Source organism: Perca fluviatilis, chromosome 23 (assembly GCF_010015445.1).
Source record: "Perca fluviatilis chromosome 23, GENO_Pfluv_1.0, whole genome shotgun sequence".
In the NCBI taxonomy this organism is placed as follows: Eukaryota; Metazoa; Chordata; class Actinopteri; order Perciformes; family Percidae; genus Perca; species Perca fluviatilis.
This window is the reverse complement of record NC_053134.1, coordinates 2,641,264-2,663,584: the sequence shown is the minus strand read 5'-3', so window position 1 is coordinate 2,663,584 and position 22,321 is coordinate 2,641,264. Positions and strand designations below refer to the sequence as shown.

The 22,321-nt window shown below is 40.4% G+C and overlaps 1 pseudogene; it reads right to left on the bottom strand.

Annotated features, from left to right (window-relative positions):
• Nucleotides 1-370: 370 nt before the first annotated feature.
• Nucleotides 371-21,043, bottom strand: LOC120553721 (annotated as a pseudogene).
• Nucleotides 21,044-22,321: the final 1,278 nt, after the last annotated feature.

The window sequence follows — 22,321 nt, the reverse complement described above, 5'->3', positions numbered from 1 at the left end:
TCTTAATTTAACATTATCTCTGCTGAAGTTATGTGTTACACGGAAGGCAATATGAAGGACTCCGTATGGATTGTCTTTTGAGAGGAAAAAGCACAAATGTCGTTGTAAACTATAATTTCTTTAGTTTAAACTAGACATGAGTGAAATGTGTTTGTTTTATATCTTTAAATATGTATTATCTAATGTTAACTTCTGTGAGAGTGCTTTTAGAATATCTTATATAAATTGCTCCTCATCTCCCGGTGTAAGCAACACACTGCATGCGAACATTGTGTCTCCTTAAATTGCGTTACACGAAAGGAGACTTGGATCACAGTGAAACCGGGCATTACATAGAGATTACTTAGTTGAGAGTTATACACTTTTATATGAGTTTTTGGATTTATATTTTAAATATTGCAGAAAATATGCTCTTTAAGAAGAAGTGTGTGGCTCTTAAAAGAGCCGTTTGGGTTGTTGTCGTTAGATCAGGTCAGGTCGTTGATTTAGCCTCCGAAGCCGTACAGGGTGCGGCCCTGTCTCTTCAGAGCGTAGACCACATCCATGGCGGTCACGGTCTTCCTCTTGGCGTGCTCGGTGTAGGTGACGGCGTCACGGATGACGTTCTCCAGGAAGACCTTGAGCACACCGCGGGTCTCCTCGTAGATGAGACCGGAGATACGCTTCACTCCGCCGCGGCGAGCCAGACGGCGGATGGCGGGCTTGGTGATGCCCTGGATGTTATCACGGAGAACTTTACGGTGACGCTTAGCGCCTCCTTTCCCGAGTCCTTTGCCTCCTTTTCCGCGTCCACTCATTCTGTCAGAGTCTAGTTTGTCAACTGATGAACAGCAACGGAGAGCGTCGACATATAAAGCCCTCCTGCGGACGTAGTTGAAGACAGGCAGCCTGCTCCCGCGCTTCTACCGCTTTTGACCGTTTTACTGGTCAAATGTATTCAAACTGTTGGCACAAGAAACATCGTTAAAACAAAAATACAGTTAATATAAGTACATACACAGACATTACACACATAACCACACACACACACACACACACACACACACACACACACACACACACACACACACACACACAAGGGTTTACTAAAGTAGTTTCATGAAAATAAAATGTAGGTCACATGAAGAGCGAATTAAAATATTGTCCGTTGGTTTAAGAAAAAAAAAAAAGGCTTTCTGCGGACGTAGTTGAAGACATGATGAAACATGTTGAGTCATGTCTTCATTGTGCCAGAATAAGTAGGCTATAAAAATAAATAAATCCAACTATTGAGAAGACTTAGAACTAGGCTACTTATTGTTGGTTACAAGATTAGTTTGCTTGGTAATTCAAATGTCATTTTTTGATTTGCCCATTTTGCCATTAAGTTCGTATGAATTGTCTTTTGAGAGGAAAAAGCACACATGTCGATGTATACTAACTATAATTTCTGTAGTTTAAACTAGACATGAGTGAAATGTGTTCATGAAAGTTAAATATATATCTTTTTCTGGCTTTGTTTACGATTTTTTTCATTTTTACTTCACTTGTTTCTTGATTATTTGTTGATCCTTTATGGTTTAAAGAGACATTAGTTTAACTTTCTTAAGCTGCACTTGATAAAATAATTGTGATCTGATGACTTGAACAGAATGGGATGATTTGTAAATACATATGAAATATAAGCTAATTTGTTGTTGTTTTTTTGAATTGCGCAAGAATGTTTAATGTATCTTAAAGAAATCTATCTACAATTTCAATATTTAAAGCTATAACTGTAATATAACATGTAGTGTATTTATAAACTTGTATTGTATAAACTTTAATGACTTCTCCAGTTGGTTACTAACATTAGTAAAGTTTTTCATGCAAACAATGCTTTTTCTAACGATAACTGTGTGTGGGTGAAAGTGTAAAGAAAGAAAGTGTAGTAAACTAAAAGTTTTCTTTCCATTAGTCTTAACCCTTGTGTTGTCTTCCCATTGACTATGCAACTTTTTTTTTTTCTGGGTGAAATTTTCAATTAATTTTGTAAATTTTTTCAAAATATCTCGTCACTTTTTTTCGGTGTTTTCCCCGATGTTTTTGTCAAAAATTTTCGATGTTATTGTTGATTTTTTTTTGGGGGGATTTTTTTTGCACTCTTTTTAGACGTTTTTGTCACTTTTTTTGCCAACATTCTTTTATCATTTTTTAGACTCCAGGATCATGAAAAATCTAATAGGGTAAAACCAGGACGATTGAAACGGAGGACGAATGAAACATTGCAGTTATCCCGAAAACCATACACGTTGCAAATGTCAAATTTCGTCAGCACGTCCAGCACACAAGGTCTACCAGACCCAGGAAAGTTGGCGTCATGGCGTCATGCTGCTACCAAGTTAGACCCGCGAACCCAATTTGAGTGCGGTATGTAAAATGTTTGATGCGGTAATTTTTTTTTAATGACAGGTTGTATTTCTTGTTTCATGTACCGTTGTCATGGTCATACGACAGATGAATTAGCGTTTTAAAATGTCCTACAGTGTGGACTGTCAGAGTTTTGTAGTTTAGGAGCAAAATAGGTTTAAATGTCAACTGTTGCTGTCGGGACGAATGAAACAGCTGTTTCATTCGACCTGACCAGGCAGTAAACCCCATGTATTCTAAGTAATTGCACACATATCTGTGTTTATACTATATTTTATACAGGTGAGACATGGAAAAGTGGTTTTAGAAAGATGTCAATATATTTGGGGCTATCAGGTAGGGGGTCGAGTTTTGCCATGTTATCCTATGGAGACTGACGGGCTGTGGGTCGTTAAGGGAACTTATTTGGATGTGCGGTGGCCTTACCCACATCGGAACAGAGTGAAATAACATTTTGTACTATAGAAACATTATATAATTGGAAACATGTATTATTCTAACTATATAAATGGCATAGTGCCATGGTATTTCCATAACCGCGAGATACGCACTTCACGATGACGGCAATGAGTTGTTAACAGACATTCACCAAGACGTGTAGCCCTGCAGCAATCTATCTGAAATAACACCTATCTGAAGTAACATTCATGATATGTTGCCAAATATTGAAGTTGTGGGAAGTGTGCATAGCTTAAACTGGATGTTTCTTTCGTCCCCCACGCCTGTTTCATTCGTCCAGGCCAGGAGGGACGAATGAAACAAAACGCACGTCAGACTACTGCTTAAATAACTCCCCAACGGTTTCAGTCAGAGCTGAAAATGCAACTTTATTTAACAGAGGACAGATGTAGGTTGCTAGTGACAAAATATAAGCTTTCATTGTTTTACGATGTCTTTGTAAATGACGTTTAATAAAAACTGTTTCATTCGTCCCGGTTCTGCCCTACACACCGTGCCAATATGGACAGCTGGCGCGAGCTGGAGAAGCGCGTAAAAAAGGCACAGTACCATTGACAATACCTATCAAGAAATGCAAATGTTGAAAAAAAAGACAGTGGAACGACGTCATGAAAAGGTTAATTGCCATAGTCTGTCACCTTGCAGAACGAAACCTTGCTTTCCGTGGCCACAACTCCAGCCTACATGAAACAAACCATGGAAACTTTCTAGGTGTGGTGGAGCTGCTTGCAGAGTTTGACCCAGTGATGAGCGAGCATGTCAGATGAGCGGAGACAAATGAGATTGCTGACCATTATCTGGGGAAAACGATACAATATGAGCTGATCACTCTTATTGGAGACAAGACAGTGGAAGCAATAATACAAGGAGTAAAACAATCCCATTACTACTCTGTGATAATGGACTGCACCCATAGAGCAGCTCTCTGTGACACTGCGCTTTGTCAAGTGCCAAGTCGGCTACTGTTGGAGAGCATTTGTGGGTTTCCTACCAGTGCTTGACACATCAGGCGCAGGGCTAACAGATGTCTTCTTGAAGCATTTGGAGAAGTTAGGCCTGGACGTCGAAAAATGCAATTAATGATTATAAATATGGTGGATATATAAATTATAAGCACATTACACACGACGAAGGAACCCAGTTCCTGAATTTTTTAAAGAATAAAAACCTTTCAGAGAGCATTCGTGACATGAGATGGCTGATGTCTGTAAACCGACTCGCTGTTAGAGCGGTGGTGTCATGGAGTTGTTATGTAAAAACCAAAAAAATGTCCCATGATAAATTGCAATGAAGATGAGACACAGCAGCATCTATTGATGGACTGTTATAGAGCTAAAGAGGTCTGGGACAAATTAGGAGTGTATGGTGTAAATGTTGATCTTTCATATAAGTCTGTGATGTACCGTATTGTTGACAAACCTCTACCAGAGAAACAAAAGGAAGTGTTAAAAATAATCATGTATTGTATGCATGAAGGTGTGGAAAACAAGATGCTGTATGATTATACAACAGACTGTCATTAACAGTGCAGACGTGTGCAAACAAGTGCTCGCTGAGATCAGGAGAAGAAGAACTCTGGACAGAAAACAGCTCCTTCCTTGGGACACTTGGAACCTGTGAACTACAGCACTTTATAAAAGACTCTATATGCACTTTATAAAAGACTCTATATGCACTTTATGAAGACTCTATATGCACTTTATAAAATACTCTATATGCACTTTATAAAAGACTCTATATGCACTTTATAAAAGACTCTATATGCACTTTATAAAGACTCTATATGCACTTTATGAAGACTCTATATGCACTTTATAAAAGACTCTATATGCACTTTATGAAGACTCTATATGCACTTTATAAAAGACTCTATATGCACTTTATAAAAGACTCTATATGCACTTTATGAAGACTCTATATGCACTTTATAAAAGACTCTATATGCACTTTATGAAGACTCTATATGCACTTTATAAAAGACTCTATATGCACTTTATGAAGACTCTATATGCACTTTATAAAAGACTCTATATGCACTTTATGAAGACTCTATATGCACTTTATAAAAGACTCTATATGCACTTTATGAAGACTCTATATGCACTTTATAAAAGACTCTATATGCACTTTATAAAAGACTCTATGCACTTTATAAAAATCTCTATGCGCTTTATGAGAGGCTCTAGGCACTATGCACTTAAGCTTGGTTTGCACATTTTGTTATATTAGATATATTTCTGTAATTCTTGTATTGTTTATATTGATGTTATGTAGCCTACAGTATGTTTAAATGTATGCCTATAAATTGTAATTTGTAAAAACTTAATAAAGCTCTTTATAAAAAAAAAAGCAAGAGGGGGGCAGGAATTTTTGAGGGGTGGCAACATATGGCAGATGTATATATATATATATAAAATATATATATATATATATATATATATACACTGAATTTAATCACAGTTATCACAGTTTGATGAGAAATAGTATGTAGACACTACAAAAGGGCACAGGCTGCCATTTACAAACTCATACAGACAAACTTCATCTCATGCAATCAGTGTCCTGCATTTGAGGTGACCATACAATGTGATCTCACTTACTAGGAGATAGAAGTATGATAGAAGTATATTAGGAATAAGTGACCATACAATGTGATCTCACTTAATAGGAGATAGAAGTATGATAGAAGATATTAGGAATAAGTGACCATACAATGTGATCTCACTTACTAGGAGATAGAAGTATGATAGAAGTAAGGGGCTTTATCACAGGACAGGCATTAAGGTAAGACCCAGGTGATAAGAGGCAGATGTGATAGAGGGGAAGTTTTTGGGGAACAGTTTTTGACTGACTGCAGTCGGACTTTGGAGATTCGCGCTCGTAAATGGTCAAACTGGTCGTAACTTTTAATTTGTTGCTGCCAACCGGGGTGGCAGCAGGGGGGGCAAGGCTTTCTTTTAGGGTGGCATTTGCCACCCTATGCCACCCCGGTAGATCCGCCCCTGTGCCATGGCCTACGCACACGATGTCACAGTTGTTATTAAAAATCAGATGGAGATGGATGTTTAAACTAACCACCTGAACTTATATGAACTTGCTTCCGGTGCCAAATTAAATCATAATAAAACAGAGGGAGTTTGGATCGGAGCGGACAGTAAGAAACGTGACATCAACATTAAAGTAAAGGATGAAATTTAAATCTTAGGTTTGACCATTTGTAATCAAAACTGCAGTGGGAACAAACTGGGAAACTAAACTGTGTGAAGTTAAAGAAGAAGTTAAAAAATGGGAAAATAAAAACACCAATCAAGAGTGAATATTGTCAAAACTTTCGTCTTATCCAAGCTCCTGTTTTTAGCAAACATCTTTCCTCCATCGCACAAAATTATAATTAAATAAACAGTGTGTAAACTTAGTTTGGGGTACAACTAGAGAAGTAATAAAAAGATAAATCATGTATAAAAGCATTAAGGACGGGAAGAAAAAAAAAAAGCAGCAGCAGCAGAAGATCAAATCCAAAGTTGGGTAAATGTTATGGGTTTGGTGTGTTTTGTCTTATTTTGGGAATCTGTTTTTTTCTGTTTTGTATTTTTGCCCTGTTTCCTGTTTTATTTTGACAGTCTTGTTTTCTGTTTTGTCTTGATTTACTTCCTGTGTTTTCCCGCCCTTTTGACCAGTGTTGTGCCTGAACGCGTTCATTGAACGATAGTTCATGAACTCGTTCATATTTTGGGCGAACGTGAACTGAACGTACAGTGTTGTGCCTGAACGCGTTCATTGAACGATAGTTCATGAACTCGTTCATATTTTGGGCGAACGTGAACTGAACGTACCGTATTACTGCCTGATGAACGTTACCGTGAACTCCTTCATCCTGGTGTCTGTGAACGCCACGCTCTCTCAGTTTAACTTCGTCCAATAGGGCGCCAGATTTCTATAGAGCCTTCCAGGCCAAAACCAGGGCTAAAACACACCGTAAACAGGCCTTCATATGTAGCGGAGAAAACACCCAATCTGGTAACACCAGCCACCAGTGTCTCACCGCCACATGGGTCATCCAATCAGAAAGCAGCGTGGAGGCTTCGTACGATCATTTAAACCAGTTTTATGACGAGCTCGGTGAGGATGCGAAAAATCTGACATTTCTGGGCAAACTTTCAAAAAGAAAATCTGCACTTCAGTCCCATCCACAGCAGACCTGAAACGGCACGTTGAACTGATCGGATATGAAGATGAAATCTGACGCATAGTTTGTGTTAAAACTGATCAAATAATTGCTGTCTGTGGTTCTAAATTTGGGCTGTGGCAATAATTTAGAAAAATAATAGCTCGTGGACACATATAGAATAAAAGAACTATGAACTAATGGTGCGTTCTATTATTCCCAACGAACCGACTCGGACCTCGGATATGACGTCACTTCCACACTTCAAGCGTTCTGGTATGTTTTGCGAGTCCGAGTCGGAGAAAAAACATGGACACCACACGGAAAGCTGTTGCTATGGTAGCACTGGCCGAGTTAGCAACGCTAGCCACGTTAGCAAACAACAAGACCGATTCCACTACCAACAGGCAGTGAAACGGACATAGTAAGGAATTGCTGTAATACGAGTGATTGAAATCTTCATTTAAAAAGCCAAAGTGGTCCAAAAACAAGGACAACAATTCATACCTACAAGTTACACAGGGCGCTGCCATCTTGGAATCCGTATCGGAATTCTTGCTCGGCGTCCTCACGGTTGTCCGAGTTCCGAGCTCGGAAATCCGAGGAAAAGTGACGCAGTGGTGCTTGTTGCTAGGCAACGTATGTTTTGTAAATAATAGAACGCACCATTAGTTCATTTTTGGGACTGTGAACTTAGTTCAAAATGTTGAAGTATGAACTATGAACTGAACTTAGTTCATTTTAAAATTTGTGAACTGAACTTTGAACTAGTTCATGTTAGAAAGTGAACTTTCCCAACACTGCTTGTGATTGCCCTAATGTGTTTCACCTGTTTCCCAGCCTTGTGTCACCTGTGTTGCGTTTCCTCGTTAGCTTGTGTATTTAGTCTCTGTGTTCCCCCTTGTCCTTTGTCAGATCATTGTACCGTTTTCAGTTTGGATTGCGTGTTTGTTAGTCTTCACGGTTTTGTTTCGGCATTCCTGGTTGCAGTTATTTCTAGTTTTTCCCATTCATTTTCTCATTGGACTTCTTCTGCCTGCTTTTCCGCTGCCTACCATCTCTGCTTTCGGGTCCGCCATTCTCCGGAACATAACAATAAATCCATTTTTATGGACTTATTATTATTATTATTATTATTATTATTTTGCCTGGTTTATTTTAAGTTGTTTTGTTAAGATTAACCCTTATGTTGTCCTTCAGGTCCCAGTGACCCAAAGGACAAAACAAGGGTTATGTACTTTTGTTTACTTTGTTGAGAATTGCTCTCTAAACCCTGTCTCTTGTAAAGTAAGTAAGTAAAGTTTATTTCTAGAGCACATTTAAACACAGTTTAAGCTGACCAAAATGCTGTACAAACAAACACTAAGGTGCTGTATTGTGGTCCTTTTTGACCTTGAAAAAAAAAAAGCAAGGGAGGAAATAGAAAACTCGCCTGAGTTTATCTGTCATTACCTCCTTCCTCTGTCCGTTTTTGTTCGCGCCTGAAAATGGCTTCCTACTCTGACCAGTTTGGCTCACACTGGGCAAGACTGCAATTTAGCGGAGATGGCCCTGCGCCCAGCAGAGACTTTGTTGCAGAAGAACTGTTATTCCAGTCCTCCTGGGTGAGTCCGACGGACATATATTCGTTCGTAGCCCTGCCGAATAGGAGAGATTTCGAGCTGGTGTTCTACCATGAAGCACCCCTCCGACACTTCCTAGAAACTGCCTTCGCCAAATCGAAGAATCAAAATGGTGTGAATGGACCGTGGAGTCGTCTGTGGCCGTAGACGTGATAACAATCGTAATAAAGTTCTGGACCGGTAGAGTGGCCGACCATGACATTGAGCTTTATGTACAACGGTACTGTGACATCATTCAATCAGTATACAAACCACGGGACAAATTTGGCATTTTGTGCGGTGTTCGGAAATACAAAATCCGTATACATACTGACACCTCTGGTCACCTAGCTCAAATACCAAACTCCATCTCTCTGGGTCCGTACGAAGCGACCGAGCTTCAGGTCAAAGACCGTCCGACAGTGAAGTGTTGGCGATGTGGGAATCTGGGCCACAAAGCCAACAGCTGCCAGAGCCCACAAGTTGGGATTGATGTGCTACAGTACGAGGTGGAATATGTTGTTAAATTCCTAAGAGGAATACAGAGAGAACGGCCTTTCATCGGCCCAGACAGATGCTAGAGACGTCGCGGAAGAGACAGAGATGCCAATGGTCTTCCCCACTACACAAGGCCGAAAACCCAATCGCCAGTTTCCGTACAAGCCCCAAAATCCGGATCTTTCCTTGCAGAATGGAGGAGTTACCTACAGAGTAAAAGGATGCACAATCGAGACCAAAGGCGAGGGAGGTAGAAAGACAGAATGCAATAAAGAGAAAGGCAGAGATAAATATGGAGAAAGACCAACATGGACGGCTAGGGTTCAAACTAGCACATGAGAAACAGGTACAGGCGTGCATTGAAGGCATAGTAAGGGAAAGGACAAGAGAGAGAGAGAAATTGTCACGTTTTTTAAAGTCTGTTCTGATTGTTCTGCCCCGCCCTGATGTGTGTCACCTGTCCCTCGTTAGTCCTCGTTACCTGGTGTATTTAGTCCCTGTTCTGTCTTTGTCTCTCGTCGGCTGATTGCTTTTTGTCGCGTACAGTTTCTGTTGTGTTCCCTGTCGTGAATTGCCTTGCCTTGTGCATGGTACTCCAAGTTAAGTGTTTTCCTGTCTGCAATAAATCTCTTAACTGCATTTGGGTCCAAGTTTCGTCTACGTCCGATGCAGCACCTGACAGAAATGAAGAGCGCAAGCGAAGGAAAGAGAGGGGAAAGCAGCTAGAGAAAGAACAGAAAAAATACGAGGAGCACAGGACGCTGAAAAGAAAACCTCCTATTACAGCATCCTCGCTGGTGCCTTTTCAACAGAGTTGACACTCGAGGGGGCGGAGCCAACAGGGCGCATCATCTATACTGGACAGGTAACCAAATGTTTCATCTGTGAAGCGACCGACCATCAGGTCAAAGACTGTCCCACAGTGAAGTGTTGGCGATGTGGGAATCTGGGCCACAAAGCCAACTCATGCCAAAGCGATAGCGAGTGCTCCCTGTGTGGTGAAAAAAGGACACCCGTTCTTCAACTGTCCGAAATCATTCGCCAACAAAACCAAGGGCTCTGCTCAGCGGGGAGACACCGCCACTCCTCCTCCCTCCCAAGCAACCCAGCAACCTGGAGGCCCGAAACAACAACAACCAGCAGCCCAGCAGCCTAGACCAGTGGTTCCCAACCTTTTTTCCTTGGCGCGCCCCCCCCCCCGAAACCGAAGTTGAGGTAACTCTCGAGATAGAGCCTTACTTTCTTTTTTGATACAGAGGAGTTATCAGCACTTTTACATTTCTCCGCCATGTTTCCTTCATAAAATAGTGATGCCGTGGCGGCAGGAAAAACGATAATGATAGCAGCTAACAACCAGCAGCTAGCAGCTAGCAGCCAGCAGCTACCAGCTAGCTGCTGACCTGATGACAGCAGGGGTCCCAGGTTAAGAGGTCCCGGAGGTTTGGCCTACTAAGTAGCCTGCCTACAAGTTTAAGCGAGAACAAAAATATATAGTTTTCATACAGACTTTTGTATAAATTATATATTCTAGTGTTTAACATGTGCAAATACCTCAACCTCAAACCAGATAAAGACTTGCGCCCCCGCCCCTGTGATCTTTGCTGCCCCCCTGAGGGGTGCCCGGACCTCAGGTTGGGAACAACTGGCATGGAGGACCGAAACAACAACAACCAGCAACCCAGCGTCAACCCCAACATGCTCCATCGTCCCAGCAGCATCTCATCCAACCCTCTGCTCTGCAGATCGGGAACGCCCCTCCTGAGGTCTCCCGTCAATCAGGTGAGGAGAATGAGTTGAAGATCAGCGGCATCGTAAGCATGAGTGATGACAGTGATGATAATGAAGACAATGAGCAGAGTTATGAAAGTCCTAGTGAGAGTCCCAGCTCAGATCTCAGCTCTACTGGGCTGATAGCCGGTCAGCAAGCCAGCAGCACGCCGCTGCTCTCCCACGATTTTGTTGACAGTGTTTCCTGTGACAGAAACTCTGGCTCAGCATGGACTTCCCTTTGAGGAAGTTACAAGAAAAAAAGAGCTTATGCTACAACTTATAAAAATATATTTTTTTTTCAGCGCTTATTTCGACGTCCCATATTTTCTGTTATAAAAAAAAAATTTGAAAACTGGACAACATGAGGGTTAAAACAAATGATGTTGTAATTGAAATTTGTAATGAAGCTAAATAAACAGATGTGTGTTGCGCTATTAAGAGTGCCCATATTATGAAAGAAATCACTTTTTCTGGTGATTTGGGGAGTTATTTTGTGTCTCTGGTGCTTCCACACACATACAGACTTTGAAAAATAAATCCATCCATGGTGTTCTGAGTGAGATCAGGTTTCTGAATGTGTCCTGCCTTCAGTCTCCTGGTGAGCTGGTCAACATCTGCACGGCTTTCTACGGCAATACCCGAAACGAGAGGGCTAAACCATGCTAGCTCTAGCATGCTAGCAGTTAGCCCGATTGTTCTCAATGGCAAAACACTGCTACAACACCCACTAGTTCACCATAATCTACAAAAGAACTACTTCCATGTCTCTGTTCTGCAGGTATTCTACGCTAAGTCTCCCGGCTAATCCTGCCTTGAACTGACTGAAGTTGGAGAAATAGCTAGCTAGCTCATGTAGTCCTTACCTAGCTACTGAGCATGTGCGACTGACAACAAAGAAAACAGAAGAAAAGATGTCTCACTCTGTAGCTAAAACAGAGACCTGAACACAGGGTGAAAAGAGGAGCTGCAGCAATGTGCAGTACAACAAAAATATGGTGTTTTTTGAAAATGAAACCATGTAAACCTATTCTGGTACAACCTCAAAATACAATTATGAACCTGAAAATGAGCAGAATATGGCCCCTTTAAGATTTAAATATATATATATGGTCATGGTCCAAACCACCGGGGCACAACTTTTATTTTGAAAAATGTAAAACATTAAACGGCAAGTAAAACATGTCGCCGTGAGTTCAGCATGTGGTCGTCTCTGTACATTTATGAAGCGGATTCTTAAAGAACTGTAATTGTTAGCTCCAGTTTAAATGGATCAATGCTTCTTTTTTGTGTGCAATGCACTCATGTCTTTTATTGACTTTGAACGCCACATCTCAAACATCTGTCTCAGTACACCTGGCCTTTTGGGAAGAATTTAAAAAATATGATTAAACCCTCCTGTCAAAGCTTCTATATCAGAAATATGGGCTTCTTTCAAGAAAATTGCCCCAAAAAAAACATAGATGGTTCCATACAACGCTCTCTTTGACAACTGAGATTATCCACTAATATTCTGATCTTAACTATTAGTCAAAATAATTCATAATTTCAGGGGGTTTTATGATTTAAAAATACTTTTTATTTTTTAATATGAATGAGGTGTCTTTACAATATATTCCAAAAATTAAAAGTAAGTAGTAAAACTAATGGTAACAAGTTGGTCGCAGTGGTGGAAGTGAAAGAAAAAGTGCAAAAACAAAACCTTGGGAAGAAGTGTTTAGAAAAGGAGGACAAGAAATAACTTTTCATTCAGAAGCAAGAAAGCTTCAGGTGAGAGTAATGAGCTCATTAGGCCGGGGAGAAGCTAACGAGGCTGACTCAGAGCAGGTGTGCAGATGGAAACACAAACTCCTCTTGATCAAAATGAGTATGTTTACGTGCACATTACGTTCTGGTGTTTCTGTAAATTTACAGAAAAAGAACTTATAAATTCACTAAAGATTAAAATGGTATTTTTTGTAAGTGGAAAGAATTATTTCTCTGCAATTTGCAAAGTCATCCAGTGGACCTGAGTGGACCGTTTTGGAGGGCCGGTTCTGGCCCACGAGCCGTACGTTTGACACCCCTGCCTTAAAACTGCATACAGTCTTAATTAAATCAGCTCTGCTGCAGCTTTCTGTTGCATTGAGACAACTTGGTCAATAAGAACAGTCACAGCTAATGCTGATACATGGACTATGTAGTGGTTTATAATGTGTACTTATAGCCGGTGGACCCAAAGACTTCAGACTTGAAGAAATAACTTTTCATTCAGAAGCAAGAAAGCTTCAGGTGAGAGTAATGAGCTCATTAGGCCGGGGAGAAACTAACGAGGCTGACTCAGAGCAGGTGTGTAGATGGAAACAGAATATTAGCCAAAGTAATTATGAATAGATTAAATAATATATTAGATGAAATTATAGAAAAAGAACAAACGTGTGCCATTAAAGGCCGTTTAATGTGGGACAATCTCTGCACATTGAGAGAAATGATAAATAAACCTGATAAAAAAGACTTTTATATAATCGGGCTGGACCAAAAAAAAGCCTTTGATTATATATCTAGAGACTATTTATGGACTGTGATGAAGTCTTATGGCTTCCCAGAAAGTTTTATTCATTTGATTAGATGTCTGTATGTTAAATCTAGTGTGTGTATTAATGTAAATGGTGTTTTAACAGAACCTTTTAATGTAGAGAGAGGGGTGAAGCAGGGCTGTCCTCTTAGCGCTGCTTTATACGTCCTGGCCATCAGCCCCCTTATTAAAACTATTAATTCAGATAGTCTTATAACTGGCACAAGCGTTGGTCTTGCTCCCAAAATCACAGCCATGGCCAACGCAGATGATGTCACAGTCGTTATTAAAAACCAGATGGAGATGGATGTTTTAACAAACCACCTGAACCTATATGAACTGGCTTCAGGAGCTAAATTAAATCATGATAAGACAGAGGGAGTTTGGATCGGAGTTGAAAGTAACAAACGCGACCTCAACATTGAAGTAAAGGATGAAATTAAAATCTTGGGTTTGACCATTTGTAATCAAAACTGTAGTGAAATAAACTGGGAAAATAAACTGTGTGAAGTTAAAGAAGAAGTAAAAAAATGGGAAAATAAAAACACCAATTATAAGTCAAGAGTCAGTATTGTAAAAACTTTCATCTTATCCAAACTCCTGTTTTTAGCCAATATCTTTCCTCCATCTCACAAAATGATAATGAAATTGAATAAACACTGTGTAAACTTGGTCTGGGGTACAACCAGGGAAGTAACAAAAAGAGAAATTATGTATAAAAGTAAAGAATATGGGGGGCTAGGGGCAGTAGATATGAGAATTAAACTGTACATAGCTTTTGTTAAAAATGTGTCAGCAGCCATCTCGAGGAATGCTCTCTGGACCGGAGATCGCTCCAAGTGGAGGAAAAGGAGAGGGAGAGCCAGACAAGGTCCAGAATATAATCTTATCTACGGTGATTTTATGTATGAATATGACAATCTTAAAATTGACTGGAATGGCCTCCCGAGTAAAATGATTTTTTTTTTAAATCAATGATTATAAATATGGTGGATATATTAATTATAAAAATTTAACGTACAACGAAGGAACTCTGTTCCTGAAATTTTTTAAAAATAAGAACCTCTCTGAGAGCATTCGCGATATGAGATGGCTGATGTCGGTGAATAGACTTGCTGTTAGAGCCGTAGTCTCATGGAGTTATGTAACAACAACAAAAATGTCCCATGATTTACTGCGAAGAAGATGAGACTCAACAGCATCTCTTAATGGACTGCTATAGATCTAAAGAAGTCTGGGAAAAGCTAATAGTGTATTGTGTAAATATTGAGCTTTCTTATAAATCTGTTATGTACTGTATTATTGATGAGATTCTATCAGAGAATCAAAAAGAACTGTTACAAATAATCATATGTATTGTATGCATCAAGCTGTGGAAAACACGATGCTGTATGATTATACAACAGACTGTCATTAACAGTGACGATGTGTGCAAACAAGTTCTCACTGAGCTCAGGAGAAGAAGAACCATGGATAAAAAACAGCTCCTTCCTTGGGACACCTTGAACTTGTGAACCTTAGCACCTTATGAAAGACTCTTGATGCACTTTATGAAATACTCCATGCACTTTACAAAAGACTATATGCACTTTACAAAAGACTATATGCACTTTATGAGACTCTCCATACTCTGGACACACTTTAAGCTCAATTTGTTTTACTAGTTAAATTTTTGTAATTGTTGTATTGTTTATATTGATTGTTTTTTGCTTATTGTATGTTTAAATGTATAGCCTATAATTTGTAAAACCTTAAATAAAGCTCTTTAAAAAAAAAAAAAAAAGGAAACAGAATCTCTTCTTGATCAAGGGGAATCATGAAATGCACATTTTACCTTTGTGGCAAAGCCTGATTAAAACTAATTGTTGAAATAAATTATTTTGTGCATCTTTTTTTACATAGCATTGGTCATTGCTAATGACATACACAGTAATTAATCTAGCATACTTTCATTAAATAAATCAATTCAAGCTAAAATGTTCTTAAATTAAGTTAATACCTTTTAGAAAAATGTCACCTGGGGTAAAACTCCCCCTGCTGTTACCCTGATTTGCATTTGTATAGCTCACAGCATGTTGATTTAAGGGGGGGGGGGCATGGGGGGACAACTGCCAAGCAAGGCCAACGTCAATTTCCGACATCTGACCGTTCGCAAAATCCCGCCCTTGAACGGTCCTCGTCCAATCATAGCTCAGCAACTGTAACTAAGGAGAAGGACCCCCGTCAAACATTGCGATTTCAGCAAGATGGTGAAACGATGCGCCTATGGCACCTGCAAGTCTGACACCAGGTACCCCAAAAGTTTAGAGGGAGGGGTCGTTTTTATCGCCTTTCCAAAGACCCAAGCAGAAAGATGCCGACAACGGATTAAGCGGTGTGGGAGACCCCACTCACAGCTAAATGCCTCGAAGATTAATAAGCATAGCTACATATGTCTGCTCCAAGGTTAAGTAAAGCTAGCGAGCTAACTTATATCAATTATCAATAAGTAGTTTAAGTAGCTAAGTACATAACAGTTACAATCTGTAAAACTGGACTTATGTTAAAAGGTATAGTGGAGGATTATCCCAAATTTTAGAAAAGAACTGCCCTCTCCACTTTTTAATAAAGTGCAGTCGTAAACCTGAAGTTCCACGACAATCTACAGTCCCGCTGGCGAAAATCCCACTTTTCATGCAGTGTGATCACTGAGCACGTTAAAGCTTAGACCTGGCCCCAAAAAAAAAAAAAAAAAATCAAGCCCGGTCAGACACATTAACTGGAATTATGAGCCCGAGCCCGATTTCAACCCGACACTTTTTTAATCCGTGGGACCGTGACGTTCTCAACTACAATTCAGAGTTGCATGAACTACAGAAATCTGTTTAAAATTATCGTAATGAATAATGCAACAAGGACGAAGCGTGTAAGCTGCTCTGTTAGTTTATTCAGACTGGAACGGATCGCAAATGGATCCGAATGAAGAAACATGAAAAAACTCAATGCATTTCTCGCCCTCAAGCTTGGAGAAGTAATGTAGTCTTTTATTAACTCCAACGTTAGGCCAGTACGGTGGGACCAGGAGAGAACTTGCTTGGATGCGTGTTCTGCGTGCCAATAATCAATGTCAATGTCCACAATTTGTCTACATTTCGGCACTGTGACCCATTTATTTCCAGTAACGGCATGCTTACCGAGCATACCGTCCATTTCATTTCATTGCTGGTTTAGTTCCATCCATTTTCCTTGTCAAACAACTTAAACACTGACACGACTGACACAACTGACACAGTGAAAAGCTGTCTGCTTTCCCCGTTTTCCACACCCCTGTGTACCTGCGGCTGATTACCTTTATGCCTTCCCAAAGGCAGCGCTCCACCCAGTGCTCAAACATAAAACTGCACATTAATTGGCATAACCAACATGGGTAGCCTACAAACAAAACAAAGTGGTGAAATGGCTCCAACAAGTAACTAAAGAGGACGCTGAAGGCTGACCGTCATCTTTTCTGCCACGGCGAGCCTGCTTCATGTGTCCGTTCATCGTCCAAGTGCCCGTTTTATTTGCTGTCGTAGGCGAGCAGCGTGCTGCACTTAACGCGCTCGACAAAGCCGACACGTATGTTGTCACATGTTGACGCCGCGCATTACACGTGTTGCATTTTGTAACTGTAGTCAAATTTGTGCAACTTTTTGGACACATGTTACTTTGGCCTAAATATAGCCTATATCAGAGGTGTATAGTCCAGGTGCCAGAAAGTAAAAATCCTGCCATGTTTTTGGATCTGCCTCTACATCTAGAACAGGTGTTTTCACTAACGAGCTCATCTACCTGGTAGAGGAGCTGGTTTAGTGATGGTTGGGACAGCTGCTGGACAGGATTTCTACTTTCTGGCACCTGGACTACACCTCTGGCCTATATAGATAACATTTCTGATTATGGCAGAGCTTTCTCCCCACCCAATTAGGCTAATTGCTCGGGCAGAGAATCTAAACTCTAGTGCACATTACGTTCCTGTGTTTGGCCCTTATTTTCAAAAAAGACAATATTGGCACTGAGCTGTTTCCGGGGGGTTTATTTTTTTTTTTTTTTTTTTTGGGGCTTTTGTTTAAACCGGATTTATTATAAAGTTTTCCAGCGATGGAGGACTTGTTGCAGCGTGTGAACGCAGCCTCCCTCTTTCATTCCTTCAACCAGCTTCTTAAAAGGTACACTGTGTAGTGTTTTAAGTATTTTATTAGCTAATATCAATGTCTTCATTCATAAATATGTCCTCATTGGTGTAGAATGACCTCCGCCAATGATCTGACTTCTCGTAAGTAAAGAATTTCTTATCTGTATTAACATCGGACGGGTAAGTCCAAGGATGCTTCCATGTTGTTCTGCCATTTGGAAAAACTCTAATGGCTGAGAGGGACACAGAGCGCTAGCCGACCTGCCTAGCTAATCCACAACGCGTTTTCGTTCAGAGCCAGCATCACGTTAGCCTGGTGAGAGCGTCCTGATCTGGCGAGCTCCAGTTTTCCGCTCTCAGATCAGTCTGGCATCTTGAGATAGAGAAAATTTGGAGCCGTTCGCCAAACGACAGACCAATCAGCGTTGGTTTTGAGGCAGGTTTAGGTGGTGATAGACAGATGGTTTATCCAATCAGCTAACCAGGATTTTCAGACAGCAGTAGCCCTAAATGTGTTAGCTGCTCGTTAATGCTTTCTTCTCTTGGACCCTTCTTTTGGAATATGGACCAGAAACCTGAAATGGGGCCTTTTATTGCTAAATTCTCGTTACACAAACGGCAAATATCCTTTACTGACATGTTGCTTGCTTGCTGAGCTAACGAGCTATGCTTTGCCTGCAGACGAGGAGGAGTGGCTATATTTTCAGGCCAAAGAAGAAACAGAAAGCTGTATAAATTGTAAAAAAAAAGGCTGTAAGATACAGGGGTAACACAACACATTTATACAACCATATGAACGTTCTGTCCTGGGTTTTAACTTAATAATAATCTTAGAGAAAGTCCCGCACACATTACGCAAGCAATAATTTATTTTGAAAAATCCAACGTTTTGGTCTCAGACCTTCATCAGGTAAATTGTATTTTTCTAAATAAATTATTGCTTGCTTAATGGTCAGTGTGCGGGACTTTCTCTGAGCTTTTGATCATATCCTACGCACATGCCCGACAAAAGACTTTCCTACGTAACTTATTAATAATCCAAAAGGAAAAAATCACAAAAACACCTTTTAAGGTTATGAAAATTCATTCAGATTTAGCAATTTGATGATGCATCCAACTATTAACCCTTTGTGTCGTCTTCCAGTCGTCCACGACACACTGACTGCATGGCATGTCAGTTTTTATTTGGGCTCCCATGGTAACAGGTTAGAGCGTGCACGCTGCCTGCATGACACGCACGTCTCGAGTCGCGCCGAAAACATGTGCACGCTAGAAATAGAACCGACGCCTATTTTTCACACGACAAGCGTTTACAGGCAACATAGAATAGGAAAAGATGTTTATATGTCATTTAAACACGAATATATATTAATAAATGACATGTTGATGTTTGAAAGTCTCGAGGTTTTGATATAAATGTAATTTTTCAAATATTGCACCTGTCAATCCAGAAGGAAATATTCTGGAGCCTATTTTGCCGTCAATACTGCCGACGTTGTCTTTTCTGTAATCAGATCAGTATATATTTATGTTTAACATGGGATTTCATTTTATCAATGGGAAACATCCATGTGTCTAGACAAGGCTAGCAGCAGCAGCAGCGCCGCGTCAGACACGTTCCTGGTGTGTAAAGACTTTGAAAACGCTACGCAGCCAGCGTGTAGCCGGCCTTAGATTTTTAAGTGCCATGTGCCACCGGAAGTGGCATGTCCTTCACTGTGATTTTACATAAAATATAGATGAATAATATATAAAATAACGTAAAACAAATGGTTGGGTTTAGGAAAAGAAGAACAGGGAAAGCAAACGTGACTTGCGGGAAACGAGCCGCGGTCTCTGGGGTGAGAGTCGTGTGTTTTCCCCTCAGACGTTCTTCCTCTTCCTGCTACGACGTCAATTCACACACAACTGGCACACGGAAGTACTGGAAGTACGTGCCACTTAAAAATCTAACTCCCTCTCTAAACAACTCCAGAAAGATCCGACACTTTATCTGCTCATCTGCCAGTGTTTCCTGTCAGCTTGATGTTGGCAAACGCAAGTTGCTTCTGCTCCGACAGCGATCTAAGGCCATCGTAGGAAAAAATATAATGGGGATATTCAGAGAAAAACAAACAAAACCGAATTAACCTTTGTGTGGTCCTTTGGGTCCCAGTGACCTGAAGGACAACACAAGGATTATGTACTTCCCTTTACTTTGTTGAGAATTGCTCTCTAAACAAGGGTTAATACAGCACCTTAGTTCTTGTTTGTACAGCATTTTGGTCAGCTTAAACTGTGTTTAAATGTGTTCTAGAAATAAACTTTACTTACTTACTTTACAAGAAACAGGGTTTAGAGAGCAATTCTCAACAAAGTAAAGGGAAGTACATAATCCTTGTGTTGTCCTTTGGGTCACTGGGACCCGAAGGACCACACAAGGGTTAAAGCTGTGAATTTACAGAAAAACAAATTCACTAAAGATTTAAATGGTATATTTTCTAAGTGGAAAGAATTATTTCTCTGCAATTTGAAAAGTCATCCAGCGGGCCTGAGTGGACCCTATGGAGGGCCGGTTCTGGCCCACGAGCCTTATGTTTGACACCCCTGCCTTAAACTGCATTAAGTCTTAATCAGGGCAGTGGTGGCCTAAAGGTTAGAGACACGAGCTTGTGACAGGATAAAATCTGGGTGGGGGAAAGTGAAAGAGCAGCGCTTGTCCCTCCCTCATTACCACCACTGAGGTGCCCTTGAGCAAGGCCCTTAACCCCCCAACTGCTCCAATGGAGCTGTTCAGTGGCCAGCAGGTCAGACTGTGGTTGTACTGGGCAGTTCCCAGGTATGAATGTTTAACAGTGTGAATGTGATCAGGGTTTCCTGCAAAAGAGAGGCTGCCTCTCAGTGAACCTCCTCTGAATAAAGATTAAAAACAAAAAAAAAACAAAAAATAAAACTTCTCTGCTGCAGCTTTCTGTTGCACTGACAATCTGGTCAATAACAGTCACAGCAAATGCAGTTATATTGACTACGTAGTAGTTGATAATGTGTATTTATATTAATTTCAGAGTTAGGAGGATTAGGCTCTTTAAGAAGAAGTGTGTGGCTCTTAAAAGAGCCGTTTGGGTTGTTGTCATTAGATCAGGTCAGGTCGTTGATTTAGCCTCCGAAGCCGTACAGGGTGCGGCCCTGTCTCTTCAGAGCGTAAACCACATCCATGGCGGTCACGGTCTTCCTCTTGGCGTGCTCGGTGTAGGTGACGGCGTCACGGATGACGTTCTCCAGGGAAAACTTGAGAGGCACACCGCGGGTCTCCTCGTAGATGGAGACCGGAGAGCTTCACCCCCGCCGCGGCGAGCCAGACGGCGGATGGCGGGCTTGGTGATGCCCTGGATGTTATCACGGAGAACTTTACGGTGACGCTTAGCGCCTCCTTTCCCGAGTCCTTTACCTCCTTTCCCGCGTCCACTCATTCTGTCAGAGTCTAGTTTGTCAACTGATGAACAGCAACGGAGAGCGTCGACATATAAAGCCCTTCCGCGGACGTAGTTGAAGACAGGCAGCCTCTGCTCCGCCCATCATTTCCCAACGTTTTTTCTTTTCTTTTCTTCCTACCGGTTTTGACCGGTTTTCACTGGTCAAATGTCTTCAAAATGTTGGCACAAGAAACATCAGGATTCAACATATATATATATATATATATATATATATGAGGATTCACAAACAAAGGATAAAATAGGATAGTACAGGATACAGGACATTATTGCAATAATACAAAACCATAACATGAGCTAAATTATATGCACATTTAAACACATAACCACACACACAAGGGTTAACTAAAATATATTTAAATTTGTATGTATTTAGAAGGGATTTTTCAAGAGTTATAGAAGGGCAATTTCATTTTATGAAAATACAATTTAGGTAAGATAAAGAGAAAATTAATAAAATATTGTCCGTTGGTTTAAGAAGGGGGGGAAAGGCTTTCTGCGGACGTAGTTGAAGACAGCTGAGCAGCAAACGTCTTTCTAACAATAGAAAGGGAAGGACCCTGAAGCCTTCACAATAGAACAGCTACGGTGCTGACCGAGCCATTGTTATTGAGAAAAGCTAACTGGTCTCACTAAACACTGATACACAACTGTACCGTGTATCACCAATCAACACGAAATTTACAATTTGTGACAATGGGTGAGAATTTGGGATCAATTAAGTAAATCTATGTCTTTTTCTACTCCTAAATGCACAAACACAATAATTCCCCCTGTGGTTAAATACACTCGTCGAATAATATTTTATTCTGCATTTTCTTTTTTTGGACACAGTTCAACTAATCAAATCAAGACTTTGTCATAAGCACAACATTACAGTGGAGTTGTTCTCGTGTTCCCTCAGACAAAACGGTGTTATGATATAACATTTAAATAAATAATTAAATAAATATGAGAATCCAAGACTTAAAAGAAGGTAAAATACTAAATATAAGATAGACGTTGAGGCCTCAACTGCTTTCATTTTGAAAAAACCTATGACTGAGAGCCAAAAATGGCACAATACTTCACCAAGGCTGAAGAAACTTAGTTAAAATCACTACATTTTAACATGTTTATTACTTATTAGAGTAGCAGACAGAATGCCATTTAATACATAAAAAAATGTCATTAATATTTAAGGAAATCCTTCTTCAAAACCATGCATACGTGTATGAAATAAAATAAAACACCATTTCCTAATAGCAAAAACAAACGTTTATACAA